Here is a 22,103-nt window from a genome sequence, read left to right as displayed (position 1 = left end):
ATCAGATAAGAGTAGTGAAGCCACTGTGTTATGTATAAGAAAAGGTACTTTAAGACTGACAGGTCCGAAAACAGAAGTTAACAGAAAGTCACAAGTCATTCTTGTGACAAGTGCGTGAAATCTAAAGAACAGATTCCATATGGGATCATATTTCAAGTTGTATGTCAATGACTTCATCAGAAAGTTATACCCTTCCAGTAGGAGAAATGATACCTTTGAAAACATGTGTGGCTGCATGTAAAAAGTAAGCTCTCCCTGTCTTCGCAGAGAGCCAAGACACTTTCTGCTGAACAGGCAGACAGAAGAGAAAGAACAGATGTAATTATCAATCATACACTGTCATTAGCCCAGTTCTCAAGATCTGCATAAGAGCAGGGTACATACTGGTCAGTTACTGGTGCAGACCATAGCTGCCTTCATTACAGATTTCTCGTCTGCTGTTTATACTCCAAGATAGTGAAGGCACGATTAATCTGAATGTCTGACAGTTTAGGCATGAGAAGGGCTGCCAAGTCCATATGCATTTGTTGCCACTTGGACATCTCATGCCAATGGCACAAGTGAGACGGGCTGAGCCACAGAAATTACATGCATCAATGTAAACGCTAATCACCATCCTGTCCAAATTCTGGCTTCTCTTTGGCGTAGTGGACAGTGGATGTGCATAGCTCAGATCCGCTGCAGAGTTCAGATCCAGTCTTTCTGCAAAGAGAAAAATGCTCATCTACGGTGTGGAAATGAGGCTTCATCCCACTCTTCATAGGAATCCAAATCCACACCTCTAAGATCCCAAAGGAGCATCCTAACAGAAGACAGCGTTACACACAGCAAATATTTAGTTCATTGTTTCTCCTCTGAGCTATTTCTACTGTAGGATAACATTTGCATCTATGCTCAGGTACTACAATGTTGTGGATAATTATATATTGCTGAAGATAAAGATGTACCTAAAAAGACAAAGCTCAAAGTGCTTTTCTGCAGAAGTGGAAAAAACAATGCTGGTATTTTAAGAGGTGCTTAACTTCAGCATCTGTATTTATTTCCATTCTGGATGGTAATGAGAGAAACTGCCAATTAGAACTATTGAGTCTGATTAGATTCCTGAGCTCTTTGAATGTGGATTAACAAGTATGGGGTTGTTAATCTCTAAACATGGATTAATGAAACTGAATTTCCTTATCTGTATTTGAAAATATAGTCTTGAATCACTTGCTTGAAGTCACCTTGTTTTTCTGTCTTTGTGTCTTTTTAATCCAGATGATTTCCTGTAGACACTGTAGCTCCTTAATATATTAATAGGGCCATTCTTATATATATTTTTTTTTTAATTGGGAGCAGCATTTCCTAGGCCATTTATCCGTGTAGCCTGTAGAACTTGTACTTCACAGAAAGAGGGAGAGCCATCAATTCCTTCAAGGAAACTCCAAGAAAACATGAGCAATCAGATCCAAAGAGCTGCACCTGCATCCCAAGGTTTAAGGAGCAGTAGAAATAACAGACTGTCAATAGCAAGTTGTCCAAGGTTAAAAACTAGTAGGGAAACACTTGCTAGAAGTTCCTCAGCCTGAATAACTTACTGATGTCCTTGGAGAAAGCCCAAAATAACAGCTGTGAACCTTAGTAAAATTTTAGTTGTCTATTGATGAAAAATTTTATTTCTGCAACTTTGCATTGACATTTCAGAACAAATTACTTCATCCTGGGCTTTGTTCTTGTCCAGTAGTAAATGTGAGGGCAAAATGTTTTAACAAGGACAGGGACACTTTGTTTCTTTGGAAATAGTGAATTGACCTATTGCTAGACTGCTTGCTTCAAATTTATACTATCTGCTTAGGTCTGTGATGGGTAACAAGCATAAACCAGTAGGGAGATACGTAAGTGGTCAGTAAAAAAATACACATTACTTATCAAAATGCCACTTTCTTCAGAGTAGGCTCATAGGTTTAGAGGGCCTGGATGATTATAAAGCGTTCTGAATTCTCCTTTCCAGAAAAAAGAAAATCCATTTGGCGGTTCTGAATTCAAAGCTTTCGGAATCAAAAAAGGGGAAAAAAGTTTTCAAACATATTTCTGTGAGATTGCATCCTGCACAAGCAACTAACTGTCAGACTTGCGCAGACAGTTAAAATATTTGCACAACAAAAACAGAAGCCATAATAGCTCTGCTTAACTAGAGAACATCTTCTATATCAGTAATAAGCAGTAAGCTCAGCTACTTATATCATTTACTAACCAGAACAATTCTGACTGCCAAAGGCCTAAATCTTATCTTGAGGGCTCTGCTTGAAGGATGTGAGGTTCTGACTTTTTTCTTTAACCACAGGGATATTTCCAAAGTTTAAATCCTGATAAAACCGAATGGTGAACACTGGTTCTTGTTAAAACATAATTCTTCCCGGGGACTCTTTCTCACTGGAACCAACAAGATATCTAATGCAAATGAAACAGACAAGGCTCTTCATTTTATTTTAAATTGGTCTGACTTGCGTCATGGCATTCATTTCAGTGGTTTCCAAACCACAGCCTGAGAAGCCTCTTAAACTTATCAGACAGGGTTCTGTTCCAGTAAAGTTTGTAATCCTTATGCATCAAGTAGAAAAATTCTCAATGCCAAAAAGCATCACAAACTGGACATATGGTAAATCTGGGGACTAGTGGATCTCTGTTTTATTGCTAAATATTAATTTCAATGTATAATGCTATATATAAATATATGTATACATGTTTATACACAATGCATAATTTTTATATATGCATAAACAAATAGAGATGATATATATATTTATATATAGTAAACATTGGGTTAATGTTGGTATGAATCATCATGTGTTTGCAACAGAAGCTGCCTACAAAGAACTAGGAAAGTTCCAAGGCATGATCTTCAGTAAAACAAAACCAAAGAAAACCTGTAATCACAACTGTTTTCTCTACACTGTTGCGAGATTTGTGCTTTCCAGGTGTGAGACGGCCGCTGTCGAGAAATGCTTCAATACCGCGGTGCTTTGTCCTTTGCCTCCTGTCGTTCGGAGTGAGTGCAGCAGAAGGTGTTCCGTGTCTCAAGTGGAGTTTCACGAGAACAGAAGAGAATTACCTAGAAGTCAACTTTGAGAAGGTGCAGATGCGGTCTGTCAGGTCCGTGTGCTGCAGGTCCCATCCAGCAACACCCTCTGGCTTCTTCGATCGGGAAAACTCCAAATATTCCCTGGGCGCTGCTGGAAAGTCACCTTCTTTCTGTCACTCCTGATGCTTGGCTCCTCATGCTCCTCACAGCATGGGTCTCACCAGTTTCACCAGGTGCTCCACAAGCAGCGCCCAGCTGTGTGTGTTTGATATGATGCTGGAGAAGAGCAATCTTTCCCTCAGACTCAGGTTGAGGAGCCAGGACAAATCACAGGTGCAGCTATGCCCCGGCTGCTTAGCTACAGCTTTTCTGAAGTATCATCATATCCAGCAAACCAAAAAGAATCAGACTGTTCTAATCCCTCCCACCCCCGCTTGCTAATGTATTTGGGGGTGAACTATAGTGTACAAAGGAAATATCTTCTCTTTTCTAGTTATATTGCTAAAATGTAATTTTTTTCAGCATTTAAAGAACTACGTTCTTTCTCATTTGCACTTTAATAATTATTTGGTCAGTACTGCCTGGTTTTAAATGAAACCTTATTTTAATTTTAAAAACTTTTATTTAAAATCTTATCTCCTTTCTCCTGAGAAGACGGAAGGGAAATGATTTCTTCAACTGATTTCATAAGAATGACCTTAGTCTCCCTTTTTTCCAGCATGAAAAGCAGTGAAAAAGTTTGGGGTTTTTTTTCTTATTGTTTTGTTCAAGTTTCTTTTGGAGGTTTAACTTTTTATTTCTTGACCACTCTTCCACCTTTATTGTAGCTGAGATTTCTCCTAACTATTTATTTTTACCATTCCTTTCATGTTTCACTGGTAGCGGTTGTGTTCTTAGTTCCAAAGTACCTATACATGTGTTTACAGTGCAGAGGTCCAGCAGTTTGAATACCTGGCTGTAATAGAAACCAAAACCAAAATTAAGGATGGTGTAAGAATTTCAAAAATTCTCCTACTATTTTAAAATTTCCATAAACATATTTATTTCATATTTAAAAATATTTCTTTTTTTTAATTTGTGAGAATACTCATTAGGGGATGATTAAATCCAAGCTCATTAGTAGGGAAACTTTAGAAACATCCTCCAGTTCTGTTTGTCTGACTGGATTTTAGAGTGATCATTCCCAAAACATTTCAGAGGTCTTACCTATGATTCCACATGAAGAAACAGCATTGACTCTTCCCTGTTCCTCCCTCTCCAAGGCAGAGGCTTTTCATAGGTTTTCTCCAAAAAGATGGTTAACACATGTCAGGAAAGCACAATGTTTATGGTAGGTTTTAGTAAATAGTAGTAAGGTTAGCTCAGAAAACAAATACTGGAGTTTTTCTAAGTTTATCTACTTGTTGTGGCCCTAATCAAGTGGATCTCAACATTAAAGTATCAGAATGTATGAAAAGTGGAATTCAGTTGGTCTGCATAAGGAGATGACTTCTTCCAGGATTTTTCTGGGATAGAAGGGAACCCTGTCCACTGATTTGGTTGTCGGTGGAGGCAAGTCAAGGAAAGTTGGCTCAGCCAGGCATCTCTTGAATCATGTAGTAAAGGACTTCTGAGCACTAGAATCCCTTTTTGTGATTTTATCATTCAACATAGTGGTAAGAGTGTAGTTTAATGTGTCTGTGGTTATTCAGGCAAACACTTTCTCTAACAAATTTTGCAGAAATTAAGGGAAAGAAAGTTGTGCCCAGAATTAACTGACTAGCTCAGTCCATTCCTCATTCATGTGGTCAGAAGATGATCTATTTAATTAAAAAAAAGAAAAAAATTAATTTCCTCCAAATTTTCTGGCAATAAAATAAAGGAATAAAATTGCAAATACAGTAATTACTATTAAAAACTTAACTTTATCAGACTATGAGCATTTTAAATGGACTGTATGCATTTAATACTTCTTCACACTGTTGGTGTGGTGCTCATCAACCATACATAAATAAGAATTAGGCTTTGATTAAAAACAGTGTCTTGTAGATTGCTAAAATAATATTTGCTAACTCTGTGGGGCTGAGAAAATTCAATATCCACCTTTGTACATCTGAAAATGCATTTCAATATTTTATCCAGCCCAACAAAATTATCCCCATCAAGAAAGAGCTAGGTAATTGCCAGTGGAACTGGGAATAAATCCAAGAAATCAGAAACATGTTTTGGTTGCATAATTTATTTTGTCTATGGATAGATCTACTATTGGAAAGGAAGTTCTTTCCTTCATTTAGTTGATTGCCTTTGTGAAGTCTCAAAAGCAGCGCCCAGTGATGAATATGGTAATACTTAGCAATATCTCCTTAGAACTTTATCATAGTGTAATCCAGCCCTTCTGGGATGTAGTCTACATTGTGTAATTTCTTCTAGAAAAATGTTTTATGCTGGATTGAAGACTGGGTGAAAACACACATAAAGAGCATATCAACCCAGTAATATATGAATGTGAAAGACCAAGTGGTTTTTACACTCTTGTATTTATTATTGCATCTCATTCCCCACTAACCGAGATGTCTAACATTCCTTTTTCAAAGAAAAAAAAAAGAAAAAAAAGAAAAAAAAGAAAGATAGTTGCAAATCAGATCATCATACTTCAATTCTGGTCTTCGTTTAAACAGAATGTGAAATGTTCTCTAGTACTTAGATTTTCTCCCTTTCTAATCTGTTATCCTTTACATACTGCCCTTCTTCGTTCTACTTTTGTAAGGGTAAGTCTTCCATTCCAGAGAAGCCAAATGTTAAGGTAGTGCAGTTTAGTCATACTGGCACTTAAGAAATCACTTCTCAGAAATTTGTACCATGCCACAGATCCTTTGGGTGATCTCTCATGGGATGCTGATTGTAAAACAGTGTCCTCATTTAAAATGCAAAGAAAAACTCAACAAAAACTTAAAATCTCCCACAAAACTCTGTCACTTAACAGGAGCTATATGGGGCCTTTCCCCACCTCTAAAATCTAACCCAATCAAGCTAATAAGGAGTTTACTATGTTTGGCAAATATTAAAAATGGTAAAAGCCTTTAATATTGCAAATGCTGTGGCCTAGGTGTATATATCAGTGTGAACTTAACATATAACTTATCCACAACTATTCATCTTGAGGTTCTAAGTGCAAAACAAAGGCAACTCATCAAAGATTTTGATTAGCTGTGATCTTCATTTGTGAATTGCAAGAGGAAAGCATAAGTGCAGATGGCAGTAGCTGAATAAGGAATGGCTAAAAATCAACAACTGTATTGACTTTTTCTTGAAAATATGCCATAGATATACTCGCTGTTTCGAGTTCCAGGATTCTGCCTCTTTCTGTAAGGATACCCACATTCTTTATGCACAGAATGCAGTTCAACACAGTGACTGGGTATATTGTCTCTCCATTTTGAAGTGTGATCAAAGAGCAAAAAAAATTCTTGGGAACTTGGGAGCCTGTTTCTTAGATAGCCAACATTTAGATCACAACTTTATCTCTGCATGAGAAAAAAAACTTCTCAGGTGTTTTGATTTCCTTTTTAATTACTTTTTTTAATAAGATAGCTGTTCCAGTGAAAATCTAACTGCAAATCAGGTAGGTTTAATAGTGAAATTATTAAGTTTTGAAAGTAGAGGCTACATGTATCAGTAAACTAAATGCATTTCCAAAGGGTCATTATTTTCTGTGTAATTTTTTGTTCTACTAGTTCAGTGTGTTCTGTGATGATTATAGCATATTGTATTTGGCACAGTGTTATGCACTAAAACAATCTTATCCTTAAATAAAATGACTACATATATTCTCAGTTAAATTAAGACTTCTGCATATTACTTTAGAAGTGTAAAACAGCCTTTAAAAGAGTTAAGTATAAGCTTCCTTTAAGTTATTCACTTTTGCTAAACTCCCCCCCCCAACATTTATAATTTGAAACAATACATTCTAGATTTTTTATTTTAAAAAAAAAAAAACAAACAAAGCAACACCCTTTTTTAACCTTAAAGAGAGAACAGAACAATTCTGAAGAGTATATTAAAAAATCTCTCAGACAAAGCTGAGACTACTGGTGAAGGCTGGAGAGTGGTAGCTCAGCCAGACTTCTTGCTGTACGACAGCATAATAGAAATCACAGCAGTAAAAGTCAAAGGAAAGAAAAAGTGGATCGTGGATGCATTAAAGTGCAGAAGTTAAGTTTTTTCCCAAGGCTGAGTGCTTACTTTTTCTTTGTGATTAGGATCATGCAAAAAACTCCATGCTGTAGATGAGAGAGCTATATTTCACTAAATAGTTCACTACCTGGGTAGAGCAGTTAATTAACAGATTTTTCAAGAGGTGGACTCACAGCAAAATATCGTTGACAGATAACTGTTCCTAAGAAAGTTGGCTATAAATCATTTATTCAAAACAGTAACTGGAAGTTTTGCTTGTCAGATTTTTAAAAGCGGAGAAGTGTTTCCTTGAACTTTTGCCTGACTTTGGCTGCCAATATATTACTAGCACCTGGGAGAAGCCTCAGGCTCAAACAGTCAGAAACACATGAAGTTCCATTTTGTTTTAATAAGGGTCCCCTTCCTGTATTAGGCTTTGTTGTATTATTTAATTTATTCTACTATTAAAACTAAAAAAATGAAAATCTGGCTTACTGTCAGAAGACACTTGAACTTAGGTTTATAGTAAAAATCTCTCTCATTATAAAAGGTAGACCAGAATTTACCAGCTTTTCTAATGTTGAGCCATCCTCAGCTCCGCAAATACTGCGAGTAAAACAAAAAACCCTGCTTGTGTTAGGAAGAACCGCATACCTGAACGTCACTCTGTGGAGACAGTATGTATGTATTTCCCATTTGTAATGGACTTGATTATTATACACGGCTACGCAAGTGATCCTGGAGGAGAAATGTCTCTTTTCAGTGCAAAGGAGACAGGAAGACTGATGTAGCGTCTCTCTACTGTGCTATATTCCTGACTTGAAGGAACAAAGAGGCAAGGTAGTTCATTCCTGAGGCCAAGCCAGGCCATGGCCTTTTTGCTGTCCCTGTGTGATAGTGTCATAATATTCTATGTACTGATGGTTTACAAAAGTGCTTTTGGACTAACACAAAAGAGCAATAATACAGTATATCTGTGGCATGAATGCATAGAAAAGCTCAGCTAACTGAATGTCCCTGTATCTAAAATCACAGAAGTTCACTAGAACGTGTTTTTTATTTGTTTCCTTTGAGAACTTCAGGAAGGAGCTGAAGTGGGAGGAAATAAAGGGAAAAATATGATCTCATTACTGTGATTCTTCTGACTTAAGGTTTGATTTAATTTCCCATTTAATTCTCTTTGTAGCTTCTGTTTTATATGAATAATTTAGTGCGTATCCTCAAATCTTATGAGTTTAAATTTGAAGGCAAAATTCTTGAACATCTCATTTTAGAAATAATTTGAACTTTTTGAAACCCTCCTACTAATAAATGGCTCCTGTACAACCTTTTGGCCTCTCCAAAACCCCGATAGTTACTGTCTCACTAACTCGCAAATATACATTGCAAGAAATAAAATTGTGGCTATAAAATTTACTGCCTTTTGCTTATTTTTTCCAATGTTATTTCAATAACTGTTGAGCAAAATGGCCACTATTTCCAACAATTCACAATGGTTTTTTAGCCAATCAGCAGAATGGAAATACTTATGTTCAGACAGTTGCAGCATCAGTAGTGGTCTGACTGGCCACTGACCCTCATTTTTCCAATGACATTCAAGTTACAGGCTGCCGCAGGGAAATGGCAGACCTCTTTCTTAAAATTTGCAATTATATATTTGAACTTTTGAGCCTGCCAAAATATGACACAATCACAGTGTACTCTAAGTTCTCAGAATATATAACAACTGTGTTTTCTTTTGTGGCAGGCTGTAGCTGAAAGATTGTAAAGACTTTTCCATTATAAAGCTTGTAAGAGAGTTTTGCATCATGTGAATGTCACAAGCCTTTAAAAGAAGGAAAAAACCACCCTGTAATGCTATTGTAGGCAGCCATAAGTATCACCAGTGAGGTTGCTATTAGAATGTAAACTTTCTGTACCCTACTTCAGAATGCCAACAATTGAGTTACTGTTGGCCTTCACACAGACCCAGCTGCATAAAAGGATGTTAAACATTTCACTACCCATAAAGATCAGCAATGAAATATCATCTGGGATGTATATATTCTTTTGCCAGCAGAGAGAAAATATGTGATCCAGTGGCTAATACGGATGTTTGGAAGTCAAGTATCTTATTTGCTTCCTAGTTAGTATTTTGTATTCTACTACTTAGAGTAGGAGGAAGTTGGTTTCCAAGCATCTAGGTCTGTAGACCTTGGTGGGAAGGAGAAGTAGTCTAGGAGATAAGATATGACTTTACATGCTGCACAGTCAAGTTCAAAGATGTGTGTGTACTGTATGCAGAATCAGCCACTGGGATAATACAAGTCTGACATACCGGTCCAGTCTTTGCTAAATCTTAGTTACAAAATTAAACTCGTTTATAAAGTAGAGGAAAGGAGAGGAGAGGAGAGGAGAGAAAGTCACCTGCTAACAGGAGGACATATACTGTCTAATTAGTGGTTTCACTGGTTATATCTTCACTGCTTGCAAGAACAATTTCACTGTTTTCTTCAGCTGGGTGCCACATGAATATATCCAGATGCACACTCCTTCTGCTGACCTGGTCAACTCTTCACAGACCACTTGCCCATGAGAAAAGAACAGCGTGAAGGTTTATCAGCGAGTAGGGTTCTGGATGTTGAAAGAAGCTGCACTGAAGTATACTCATTTGAGATAAACCACTGAACTCTTTTGCCTTGGTTTTATTCATTAAAGTACCAATGCAATAACTTTCTGGAGTACTAGATTGGAAGTCTTTTAAGTCTTTAAAGCATTTTATGTTTCCTTGGGAACTTGCCCAACCTGACACTTTTAAGGAATTTTTCTGTAACCTGACATAGTTTATGCTGGATAAAGCAATTGCTTCCATACACTGAGTTAGTGCTACATCTGAATGTCACTAAAGGACAGTCATTCACATAGTTGTGGCTACAAAACTTTGTGTGAAAAGTGTGCTGCAATTTTTGACTACAGTTCATTGGTGTAGCAGCATGATAAAGCAAACTCCACAGTCACAAAACCACCACAATTTTTTTCTGTGTTCCAACACAGTTGTAGTCAAACTCAAGAGCAGCAAGCATAAAAGTTCCAGCAAGGATTTGATTTATTTATATGACCACCTAAGTAGGCCTGTTCTGCAGCATGCTTACATGTAACAGTCTCAGCAATGATTGGTACACCTTTCTGCTACACCCTTCTTTCATATTTTCAAGCCTAGGGCCTCAGGTGTGGGTGTATTGGATAGTAACTACTCCTCTCATTGTACTATTCTTTGCTTTCAGAAAAATGCGAAAAGATCTGTGACTTTCTCAAATTGAAGTGTTTTCTCAGTTGGATTGCTCGCTTCTTATTGTAGCAAATTTTTATTCACAACAATAATCAATTTTTACTAATAGTTCTCCTGGTAATAGAGAAAAGCAACATAATCAGTAACATAATTTTCAAAGATTATTCAGTCAAAACCCCCTGAAATATTGAAAGTTAAAGTAAGTTCTATGAAGAAGCTTCAAACTTTTCTCTTAATCATAACCTCACCCTCACGTTGAGTTGTGTGTCCATGAGGCCTCTAACTCTGTGCCCTGTAGGCCATTGCAAATTATAGCTGTATCTAATCCAGGGCTGACAGATAGATGAAAGAATGTTTTATCCCTAGAATGGTGTAAATGAAAAGAAGAGAATCAGAGATCTAAAGCAGGCCATTGATCCCACAGCACTAACTATTGTTCACAAAGCCTCCCAGAGACACTTGCCTGCTTGGTCAAAATGGGAGCTCGCTGCAAAGGTGGTGGAAAGTCCAGTGTGGCTCTTCTGGCAGCCAGTCCTCCTAAGTATGAGAAGGCTCAACCTTTAGCATTATGTGGAAGGTTCAAACTCTTTTGTTACAAGAGGGCTAAGCATGGGTCATCCATCCATGTGGTCAACATGGTAGTCCTACTGGTTGTATCTCTTGGTGGTCATTCATAAGAAAACAGATTTAGACCTTGTAACTGGAGAATCTTTGACAGTAAAAGACATTAATAATCACTAAAAAAAGGCATTTTCTAGAAAGTGCAGGTTGACTGTAACTCCTGAAGAGTGAATCTGGAACAGGAGATGGGTATTCTGGATATTTAGTCTGGGTTATTCTTGGGTGGAGGGGAAAAAAAGGAGGGAGCAGAAACAGATTTCCCACAAGTTTTTTCACATCAGCCTGCAGGGGAGACTTTGGAGACCCTGCAGAAGGAATGCTATGTTATCTGTAGGACATTTCTCTGGTAACTCTCTCTCTTACCTTGTTTGTGTATCATGGGCATGTGAGTGCAGCCCATGTATTAGGATAACTGCTCTCATGTGCATGAGATTCTGACAGCAGTCTCTGTGAGCTTTGAGCAGACGACTGAAGCCAAGCAGTTGCAGAATCTATTTTTCCACTGTCTGAAGCAGGAGAAGTTTTTCCCCTAAATCCATAGCGAGGAAAGGGGTTATATTAGTTATTCCTTGAAAAGGAGCACTCTTTTCAGTCTGTGTGCGTGGGTGACCTTTGTCACTGCTCTAGTTTGACTTTACTGAAAAGCAGCAAGGTAGCACAATGGAAAAGGTGGGCACCCAAGTGGCTACCTTCAGACCCTCACAGAAGTCCCCCCTTTGGGAACATAAATATCTTCTCTGCTGTCTGTCAGGCCTAATGAAGTTTAGGTCTGCTTTCTGCTTGGGTCTCCTTTGCCTCCACCATCCAGGTGGAAGGGACGACACAGATAGATCTGAAGTCATCATGAAGGGTTTCTCTTCTATCCCAGAAAAATGGTGCCATGGCTACCAGCAGAGGAAAGGACAGAGCCCTGCCTACCTGAGGACCTCTGTCTGGCACAGATTTCGAGATGAAGTTTCCTTTTCTAAACATATATGAGTGAAGAAATTAATAAGAACTATTATGTCCAACACAAAAAGGTTCAGGCATCTGTGAAAATAAATTATTATAATCTTAACTTTGGAAAATCAGAAAAATTTGAAGATCTTGGAACTGAACCCGCATATAGATATCTAATAGGTCAAAGCATTCAAACATGGCACGGTCTTCTGGGAAACTGATGAGCTTCAGAGATTACTGGAGGGGCAGCAATAAGAACCAAAGGAAGATCTGAAATGCTTTTCTTGCAGGCCTACATTATGTTCCCTGCCTTCACCTCACCATCACGCATTTTGAAACCTGTTAAACCATCCCTGCCCCACCACACGCCTCTTGGGAGAGGCAGCTGGGGGCACTAGACAGCCACCTTTGCCTTGGGGCACCACCTGAGACTGCTACTTTCTCCGGAACGTAGCTTGGGGTTGTCTCCCTGCTCTCCAGACCTCCACCAGCGCTTCCTTCTCTCCACAGCTCCGGCAGGTACCCACAGCCGGGGTGAACTAAACCTGAGGTAGACCACATAACCATGAAGAAAGAGGGTTGGCTTCAGGCAACAGGCTAGGAGAGCTGGAGGGAATGTGACCCGAATGGCTGGCTGTGCCTAGACTAATTCAGAGCTGTCTGATGTGGGTGTGTTCCCAGGCTATATCTGGGTAAGAGCAGCTAGGGGGGAGTTTTCCCCTTCTTCCTGCTCCTGTACTCCTGCCCTTCCCAAAAAACCTCGGTAGGAAAGAGGCAGAGACCTGTCAGCTGGGAGAAAGCTGTATTAAATCTGGTTGGGCCCCATCGCTCAGTCGGGCTATGGGGCAGCATTTTAGACAAGCAGAGGAGAAGGCAGGCTCTTCCGACCCTCCTCCGTCTTGGAAAACTTGTGTCACCCACCTCTGCAGTGAAGACACAAACTTCAGGACTGTTGTTGAATCTACCAAGTTTGGTAAAACCTCCCTGCATCCCGTGACATGGGATGCCAGCTGCTGAGCTGCCAACAGCTTCTACGCTGACATAGTAAACATCACTTTGCCACTAATGGTAGCAAAAAGACAAGAAAGTTTAAGTGCGTCCTCTCTGGTGTAGCTTCAATGAGCCCCTGATGAGTTTTAGTACTTAACGGGAAAGAAGGTTTTGGGATTTTGAAATTTCTCACTTAGGTTCTTAGGAAGAGTATTCATGAAGTCCAGCTACCACTTCCCAGAAGTACTTTTCATAAACACCTTGCACCAAATTCTCTCTTGATAGTTTCCTTTCCAAAACAAAGGTTTTATTTTGCAGGACTAATTCATGCTTCAGACACACCCGTGATAAACTTTTATAAATTTCTGGGTATTTTCTTAGATTCCTTGGCCTCTTTTTCTTTTTCATTAAACTTGCTTTCTTTTTTTCCGCTGTGGAACACAACTCTGTTCCTACATGCAAAGTTATTATAGACTTTGTATGATATATACAAGACAGGTCAAATAACCAGTATTTTTTATATTTATAAAAGTTATTTTTTTCTAGAAATATTTGAATTATACATATATTCAGATTGGAAACTCCAAAGCAAAATTTTGCCTGAGGAAAAAAAAAAAAAAAATCTGTAAGTGGTAATGAGCAAGAAATGAACAATAATTTCAAACCACAAATTTGCTTGGACAGCCATGAATCTAGAGAAATACTAAGTGTGAAAATAAAATGAAGTGAAAACTTTTTCTCTTTTGTCATTGGTTCTCTGTGTGACTGTTCTTTCTACAATGCTATTAAAAGATCCTACCACCACTCATAAACCAACACTAACTTGCAGGACAGCTAAATGTTACTCTCTTGAAATTTCTTTCCATTTAAGAAAGGAATAAAACAATTATATATAAATATACATTGTAAGGCTGTCACAGTGAGGTCTCATGCATCAACAGCTTTTACGCAACTATATACTCTAGTATGCACTGAAACTGAGTAGTTGCCATGGTAACTGTCACATCAAATATATATTTTCAGTGCAGACGCTTAAAAATCAAGCATTTGTGCTATCATTAATACTACTTACATTGAGACTGTGACAATAGATTGATTTTACATTCTTTTTAATCACGATTACGTATTGCGGAGAGGAACATTTTGCTTTGCAGTATCATTTTGATTTTAATTCCTCCAGCATATTACAACAGCAGAAATCAGTTTTGGGATTCAAAATTGTATCAGAGTTCACTGACAATGAACTGCAGTAGTCTAGATTTATGTGATGGAATTACAGACACAGTGAGCATGAAAGAACACCTTGATTTCAAAATCCTACAGTGAAAATCTGTATTATTTATGCCATGTGATATTTTGGAAAGACAATTACAATTCCAGTTGCATATTTGAATAATATTGTCATCTAGTTCATTCTGATTGCAAACACAATATGTATAATAACTAGTTACTCACGCTCCAGCTCAGGTAGGAAAACTTGCCAACATTCCCGGCATGTTTAAGTATCATTTTTCCAGTTTTCAAATAGCTAACGGCATTGCTTTATTAAATTTCCTTTTTAAAAATAAGCTATTAATTTGCAACGTGTACTATCTTTACATATTTTATGTTCAGTTTGTTTTTATTTAATTCCCCTAGCTTTTGCTGGAACAAATAAACCCTACAAAGCTTTCTTCTTTTCTCTAATAACTTTTCACGTGGTCATAACAAGGCACTTACTGCAAACTGAAAAAACAAATAAACATCAAACCAAATTGAAATGAACATTAAATAGCTTTGGGTTTTTTCCCTGAGAAATCTTGCTTTCAACTGCTCTCACGTTTCCCTTCTCTCTTAAGTCTAAATAAAAGTTCCAAGATAGTTAATTGTCTGTACTTACTTGTGCTAATGAATAGTAGAGTTTGGAATTGTACAGTTTACTAGCTTATTGTCCCATCATAAATTAAAGTAAATGTAGGTTGCAAATATAAGTTTGAAAGAAACTGTGGAATCATATTAGCTGACTTAGCATGCCACTGAGGAAAATGGCATAATTGTATTTTAATCATTTCATAAAATCCTCTATGTGTCTAGCTAGTCTTCAAAAGTAATATTGATTTCTAATTACTACTGTTTAGTGGGATGTTTTCTAAACTGTAAGAAAACAGTCCTGTACAGGCATTTCAATTTTAAGTGTTACAAGAAAGTAAGAAAACATCCTTAAATGCCCGTTATAAATCCAGAGCCACGTTCTTTGTGTAGCTGAAGTTCCAGCTGAAGCTGTAGCAAATGAAGGGACTGGACTGCTACTCAGGCTGTAGATGGCTTGCTTACATTCTTTGTGTTACGCTGACCAGGGGACAGGTAAAAGAATCGAAAGACGTGTCCTCCATTTGTGGCTATGCTATTGGTTTGTTGGATTAAACAGTTTCTCTTTCTTGGTCTTTTCTTTTGCGAAGTGGGATAACAACATTGAACTTTGTACTCTGTCCTGACATCCGCAGTTGAAAATATAGAGCTAAGGCTTGTGTTACATTTTGCTTGAGTTGGGATGAGTGTTTCATAGGAGCCCAGAGCTGTTTCCATAATACAGGATGTTAAAGCAAGAGAGCTATTGAACATGTTATCAATGTAGGAAAGTGTGAAGGAACAAGGTAGAATGGCAAGTGGAGATTCTCATGGTAACAGATGCTTATGTTTGGTGCCAGAGTTCTGTACAAAAAAGATGTGCGCTGAAGGCTACAGATGAGTCATAATTTTTCTAGTTGAGATGCTGTCTTATAACACAAGATGTTTCATTTTCTCTTTCTTTCCTCCAAGTTTTCAGATTTTTTTTTTCATATGACGCACAGGAAAAGGAAGAAATAGAAGTGTGAGAGGAGGAAAGAAAAGTAGTGGACTTAAGAAGTTCATGAAAGAAGGAAGGCCAACTTGCAGGTTAAGTTATGGGTGCAGAAAAGAATGATCAATGGGCAGAATGGAGATGAATGAAGAATGGCACTTGATGGGACAGGTGAGGAAATGGAGGAAGGCAGCCAAGTAGGGGGTACTCATCAGTGCAGCAGCATCCGTGTAACACTGATTCCCTGCCCAGGTTAAGCTCTGATAGTGCTGGGGTAATGATGTCTGACAACCAATTGGCAGGAAAGAAAGCAGATCTGTAGATCACCTGGCAATAAAATAAGAGCTGAAGAGTTCTGCAAGATGACAATTGTAGCAGTGGGATGGGTTTTTTACACTTCCCTTAAGCATTTTAAAACTAGTGAATAGAGAGACTTCACGCACAGCTTGTAATACATTTATGACTATTCTCTGCTTTCACTGGTGCAGCTTCTACATTTGTGAAAAGCTCATGACTGAGTTTAATACATGATGTCAATGATTCCAAATTCTTAAGTTTTCCCTTTTTGGTAATGAAACTATGCACAGTCAGTTCACATGTCCAATTTATGATAATTCTGTGATTAAGATGAATGTCAGAAAAGATAAATGCATTTGACTGACTGGTCTCTGGTCAGAACCCAACTCTGTGGTGTTTATAAAGCATCTAGTTAAGTAATTTCAAATACCAAACATGAGCCAGTAATACACTAGGACATACTGCTTGCTGTGACTTTCTTTGCATGGCAGTTTTGAGAAATAATTAATTTTTAAGGGGAAAGAGGAGATAGAAAAGGCTGCATGTGTGCCCAATGACACATGCCTGTTTGTGCCTAATTCATTGGAAAAATTGCTCAAGAACTGTTCAGCCATGTTCGAATATGCTGCCAAGGTCAATGGGACCTTTCCAAAAGTGCCGGTTATGTGAGGTAAAAGTGCTTGAGGCAACTTCAACTTAAGCATTTTTGTATATTTACTTGTTTTATTTGGAGAGCAGATAATCTGACGGTTTTGGCAGGCCCATCTCTGAGCATTACTGACGGCATATCTTGGAAGGCTCAGAAGAAGGGTTTGGTTTGACCAAGTGTCTAGAACCGAGCACTGTAGTAGAGAGCTGCACAGTACGGATCACCTGATGGTGCCAAAAGTGTATTCAGACACGGCAGACTTTGAAGTCAAATTCCATTTTTATGACAGTGGTAATCCAGAGACAGAAGAGAAATATCTAAGTGCATTAATTTCTTGTCCTATCAGCATTATCTTGCATACTCCCAGGAGGCATCTAGAAAATGTGGAGGAGTTGATACCAATTCTGAAATGGTCAATATGCAATATTTGAAGTTATTTTGAAAGTAAGTAAAGAGATTGATAGTACGATGTACCAAATGCTGCTGTTCTGTGTGCCTCTGGAAATAGTAGCTAAGTAAGAATATTTACCTAGGTAAATACAGGTTTTGTGTATCTATATGTGAGGTTAGCTGAGTTGGTTTAAAAGGTTGTAGTGAGTGGGAAAAGTTGCTGGATAAAACCTGGCCACATTCACCTGAATTGTTTGCTCTTTCAGCCATTGTTTCTGCAGTGTGGTTTGAGTATGGCTTCTCTGTAGGCTATAGGCTATATGGCTACCTCTATGCTATAGGTATCGCAGACAAAGGCAGACTCCTTCAGCAGAGACTGAAAGAAGGTTAGGATTGAAAGAAATCCAGCATTAGGTTAAACTTTGAAGTTTAGCATAGTCCAAGAGGAGAGAAGAGTTTGATCCTGCTCCCGCGAGAGTGAGTGAGAACAGAACGAGGCATAAAAAAGTCTTTGTTTCCCATATTTCTCTTAATCATTAAGTTTGGAATAAGAAAGTCTCCTGTGTAAGCAAGGCTGCTCTGGGTGTGGTTTGGTTTCCAACCCGGTGGTTAAAAATCACCTCCAGCAAGCTTTGCTGCCCTGGCTTTTGGGAGTTGCAATGTCAGTGCTTGGCTTAGCAGGAGTTTCCTTTGCCCACAATTTCTGGCTCCCTGAGGCTCGGACCTGGAACGGCTGATGCGCAGCCCCACCTCTGTCCTTGGCTGTTCTTGGAACTGGATGATATTCCCTTGGCAGGAATATCCCTGAGGCAAAGCAGGTCGATGATACAAGTTCACCTCGTTTACTGGAATGTCACTTGTACCATCCAGTGCTTTTTGCATTGTAATTATTTCCTGGGGGTAATTGCATGCTTTTTAGACTTTCTTTTGCGCTCCCATGCTCAGTGCAAAAACTGCCAGAGGGCATTGCTGAACTGTTCCCAAGGAGAACAGTAATGTCTACTAGTCACTTTGACATTATTGTTATTTATAAATCCTAAACAAAAGAAAATAAAGGACTAGATATTGCTAACCCAAATCCATCTGCTTGGGGTACGGAGCTGGTCTTATGGTTGACAGTCCTTTTCCCGATCATGTTAGATCTAGATTAATCATGTGCTCTGGTGTGAAAACACGGCTACATACTGGCGCTATTCCACAAGTGGATGTGTTGGGTATGTATCAAAGTGGTAAAAAACCCCCAACCATTGCTATGGGTCCCTCTTTACATGGGTCAGTTGAGAAAGTTGTCCAAAAAGGAGAGTGACATACTCTATACCCCCAAAGAAGTGAGGGCATGTCTGTTTTGTCCAGAACAGGATTGGGGTTCAAGAGAGGAACTTTGAATCACAATTCTTAGATGGTGCTGCTCTCTGGTGCTGAAGCTCAGTACCACCATTTCCTCCCAGCTCTCTAGGTGTAAAATCAAGGTTTTGAGAAACTCTTAATTGTTAACCCTTTCCATTATGTATTGGGAGTAATGTACTATGACAAAATAACTGTGGTGTGCCCAAATATTTATCAACTTCAAAAAAAAAAAAAAAGATTTAAATGTCTGCCTAAAAGAAAGAGGTGCAGTACAAATAGAGAACACTCAAAACTCATCTACCTTGGGGGGCTAAAAGAGATGTCCATTTTGGAAGTAATGCAAAGCGTCTTACACACTCTACAGGAGTACATAATAGAGCACAGCGAGTTATGGCATCTAAGTAAGAACTAACAATATTAATTAGTAGTAACTTTTCTAAGTGTTATTTTTACATACTGAATTGAATAATTGTTTTTAGTTTCAAGAAATTACCAGTTCATTTATCTCAGTTTAATTCATACTAAATAACTCAGCTGCTTACTATTTAATAAGAACTACCACAAATTACTTGGAGAATGATTCTTTTACTTTTCCTACAAAATTAAAACTATTAATTTAGAGTTATTTACTTGCCTTGCTAAAAGACTCCACATTTAAGAGTGATCGCTACATATTAAAACCCAACAGAGTTAAACACAGACTCAGCCGCAACACTGCAAAGCTTCACCATGGTATGCTTTGTGAAACTTGCATTGTAATCTTACGAGTAAGCGAGGGAAACTTCAGCTGACTTGTGTGCTAGGAGTAGAAGCTCACTTCCACATCGAGAAACCTCAATACAGTTATGTAGTGTAGCTATGGTCATTCATCTTTTTTGCTGCTTGAGGAAAATTGGTATAAATGTTCCCTAGAGTTTCAAAATGTAGAAGATTTTGTGGGGAAGAGCTGCTTTTCCTTTTAAAGAACAGTCTTTAACCATTTATGAGGAAACTCAGTTTTCAGTTCTGTTCAATCTGCAGTTTTACCCTTTTCGAGTTTTATGCAGGAAAGTGCCCTGAGTTATGTTAACTGTATTTGAAGAGTTTGTAAGTTCACCTCTGCATTCTATACAAGCTAAGCCTAGAGTGAGGTCTGTTTATGACTTTTCTGAAAATTAGTTTAACAGGGAAGTTTCAGGGCAGTTAACTTCTGCCACTGTATTTGCACGGGATCAGGGAGGGAAGGGGCTAAAAAGAAAGAACAATTAAAAAAAATAAATTTGAAAGCCAGGGAAACAGGAGAGAGATTTTAGAGTAGCATAGAGGGAAGCAACAGGAGAGAAATTTTGTTCCTTGTTGAGTGAGGCATCGTCCCTTCATTTATGGAGTCTGTGAAATATATATATAGGCTTGGGGAAGCCTATCCATAAGCCTTTACTACCTGCTTGCAGCACAATGCCACCCTGAATGATGCCATGCTTGGTTTGGAAGCCACAGAATCTGACAGAGATGGAGCAACCCATTCTGCAGATAGGGAAAACACACTGAATTGAGTAGGACTCAAGAACGTACCCATGTACTTTGTTGAACTGGGACCTGGATTTTCCTCCTGGATTCAAATTAGTTAAGAATTATAGCATTCCCTTTGATTTACGGTGGGCCATAGCACACATTTCAGACCTCCTGGGCAAAACTTGCACTATTTTTTTAGCTACACACTTTAATAAATAATGGACAAGATAGCAGAATTAGAACTGTGTAAGACTGACTGAAACAGTGAAAGAGAAACTACAGGGAAACCCAGCCACCCGTCTGACATGCTGCTGTTTTAGAACAGTCCCTTCACTACATCCAAAATGGTATTATAATTTAAAGGCTGACACATATGGAAGATGTTAGCAGTTTCCATTGCCTCGTTCCACTTGGTAGACGTACCCACTGAACCTATACAAGGTCCATTCCAAAGTAGGTGATTTGTGAAAAGGTTTCATGCTTCTGGTTCTTATAAAAACTGGTATATAACCACTGTTAGAGTTTCATTTTGGTTTTGTTTCTACAGCGTGAGCATTTTATTTTAGAGAAAATCTGATTATAGCATTACTCTTAAGAAGTCCTAACGTTAGTAGGTGGAGATCTCTTGATTAAAGTCTATTTAGTCATTAGTACTATCTGCATGACAAAATGAAAGCTTATTTCTAATACAGAGTATTTACATGATCTTTATCACTTGTAACTATTACTGAAAAATGATAAATTAGGCATACACTTTCAAAATAACACCTGGAACAGAACTCCCTCTGTAAACTTGTTTAACCTTTTATTTTTTAGTGACAGATTGGAATTTATTATTTTGAAAGTCTTGGAGCACCTGGTCTGTGATTTTATCAGTTATAAGAAATGCCTTGGAGGCGAGGGTGGGGGAATGGTTAGAACAAGAACTGTGATTCTTTAAAAAGTGCCTTTTATCTTAAGAACAAATTTAGTTTGAAAACTCAGAGCACTCTGGACTGCAATTCATTCTGACAAATCAGTTCTTAAGGTGTTAGTTATATTGCAGTTAAATAATCCTAACATCTCTGCTGGCTTTCTAAGTTTAACCTCTCACCCTGGGAAATCTGATTAAGAGGTAAATGTAGATGGAAAAATACACCAAGTATTTGTTGCATTTCTCTCCCCTCTGGAACAGTTGTTGGTATAATACTTCCTACACCCAAAATATGATGATGTGTGGTTAACAGTACATTTAAAATGATGTGGACAATTTAAAGCGGTCTAATACTGACTTACCCCAAACCTGCTTTTTAGGCAAATACATTATGAAGTTTGCAACTTTTCTGCTCTCGGAATCAAACTGCACCACTTAGAGACGCAGCAGAGGGATAGTTTAACTCCTTCCCTCTTTCTCTGTCACAAGCACATAATAATGTAAGTTTCAAAGAGACTTCTTTTCGCCATCAAGCATTTAAAATGTCTAAGAGCTGATTTTTCTCAGATGTGCTGCCCGGACCGTGGTCGGCCCCGATTTTGCAAGGCACTGGTTACGGTGTCTTTGTCAGTGGGGTTGCTTGTACCATCCCAGGGCCGGGACCTAGGAAACCTGCTTGTCTGCTAAATAAAAATGTTAACTCTTTGACCGGCTGCTTAGTTGGACTTTGACAAAGCTAAGCTTGAGTGATCGTTTCCATTTGAAACTTTTTCACTGTTAAGAACTGCCTGTCTTCAAATCGGACTAAAGCTGCTATTAATGCAACTATATTTTTGTGCTAAGTTAGATATTAGGCTTGCTGCTTAGCATGTCTAATATTAGACTGGCATGAAAGTTCAAGAATGCAAATCAGCACTAAACCCAAGGTCAGCATAAAACATTCAGATCACTCCACAAAGGAAAAAAGGGAAGAGTCGTATAATTTAAGAACACATTTCCGTGTCTGCAAAAAAGCAAGTGCACAATCTGGGTAGCAAAGGAAAGATGGATTTTTGCTCTAGTGCAGATCAACTAATTTTGTTTTCTTTCCCATCTGTCCTCCATGTGAGTCTGTCCACATGAAAAATCCCGCTTGGTGAAGCCCCACAGGGATGGCATCCATAT

Source organism: Buteo buteo, chromosome 3 (genome assembly GCF_964188355.1).
Source record: "Buteo buteo chromosome 3, bButBut1.hap1.1, whole genome shotgun sequence".
In the NCBI taxonomy this organism is placed as follows: Eukaryota; Metazoa; Chordata; class Aves; order Accipitriformes; family Accipitridae; genus Buteo; species Buteo buteo.
This window is presented reverse-complemented; position numbering follows the sequence as displayed.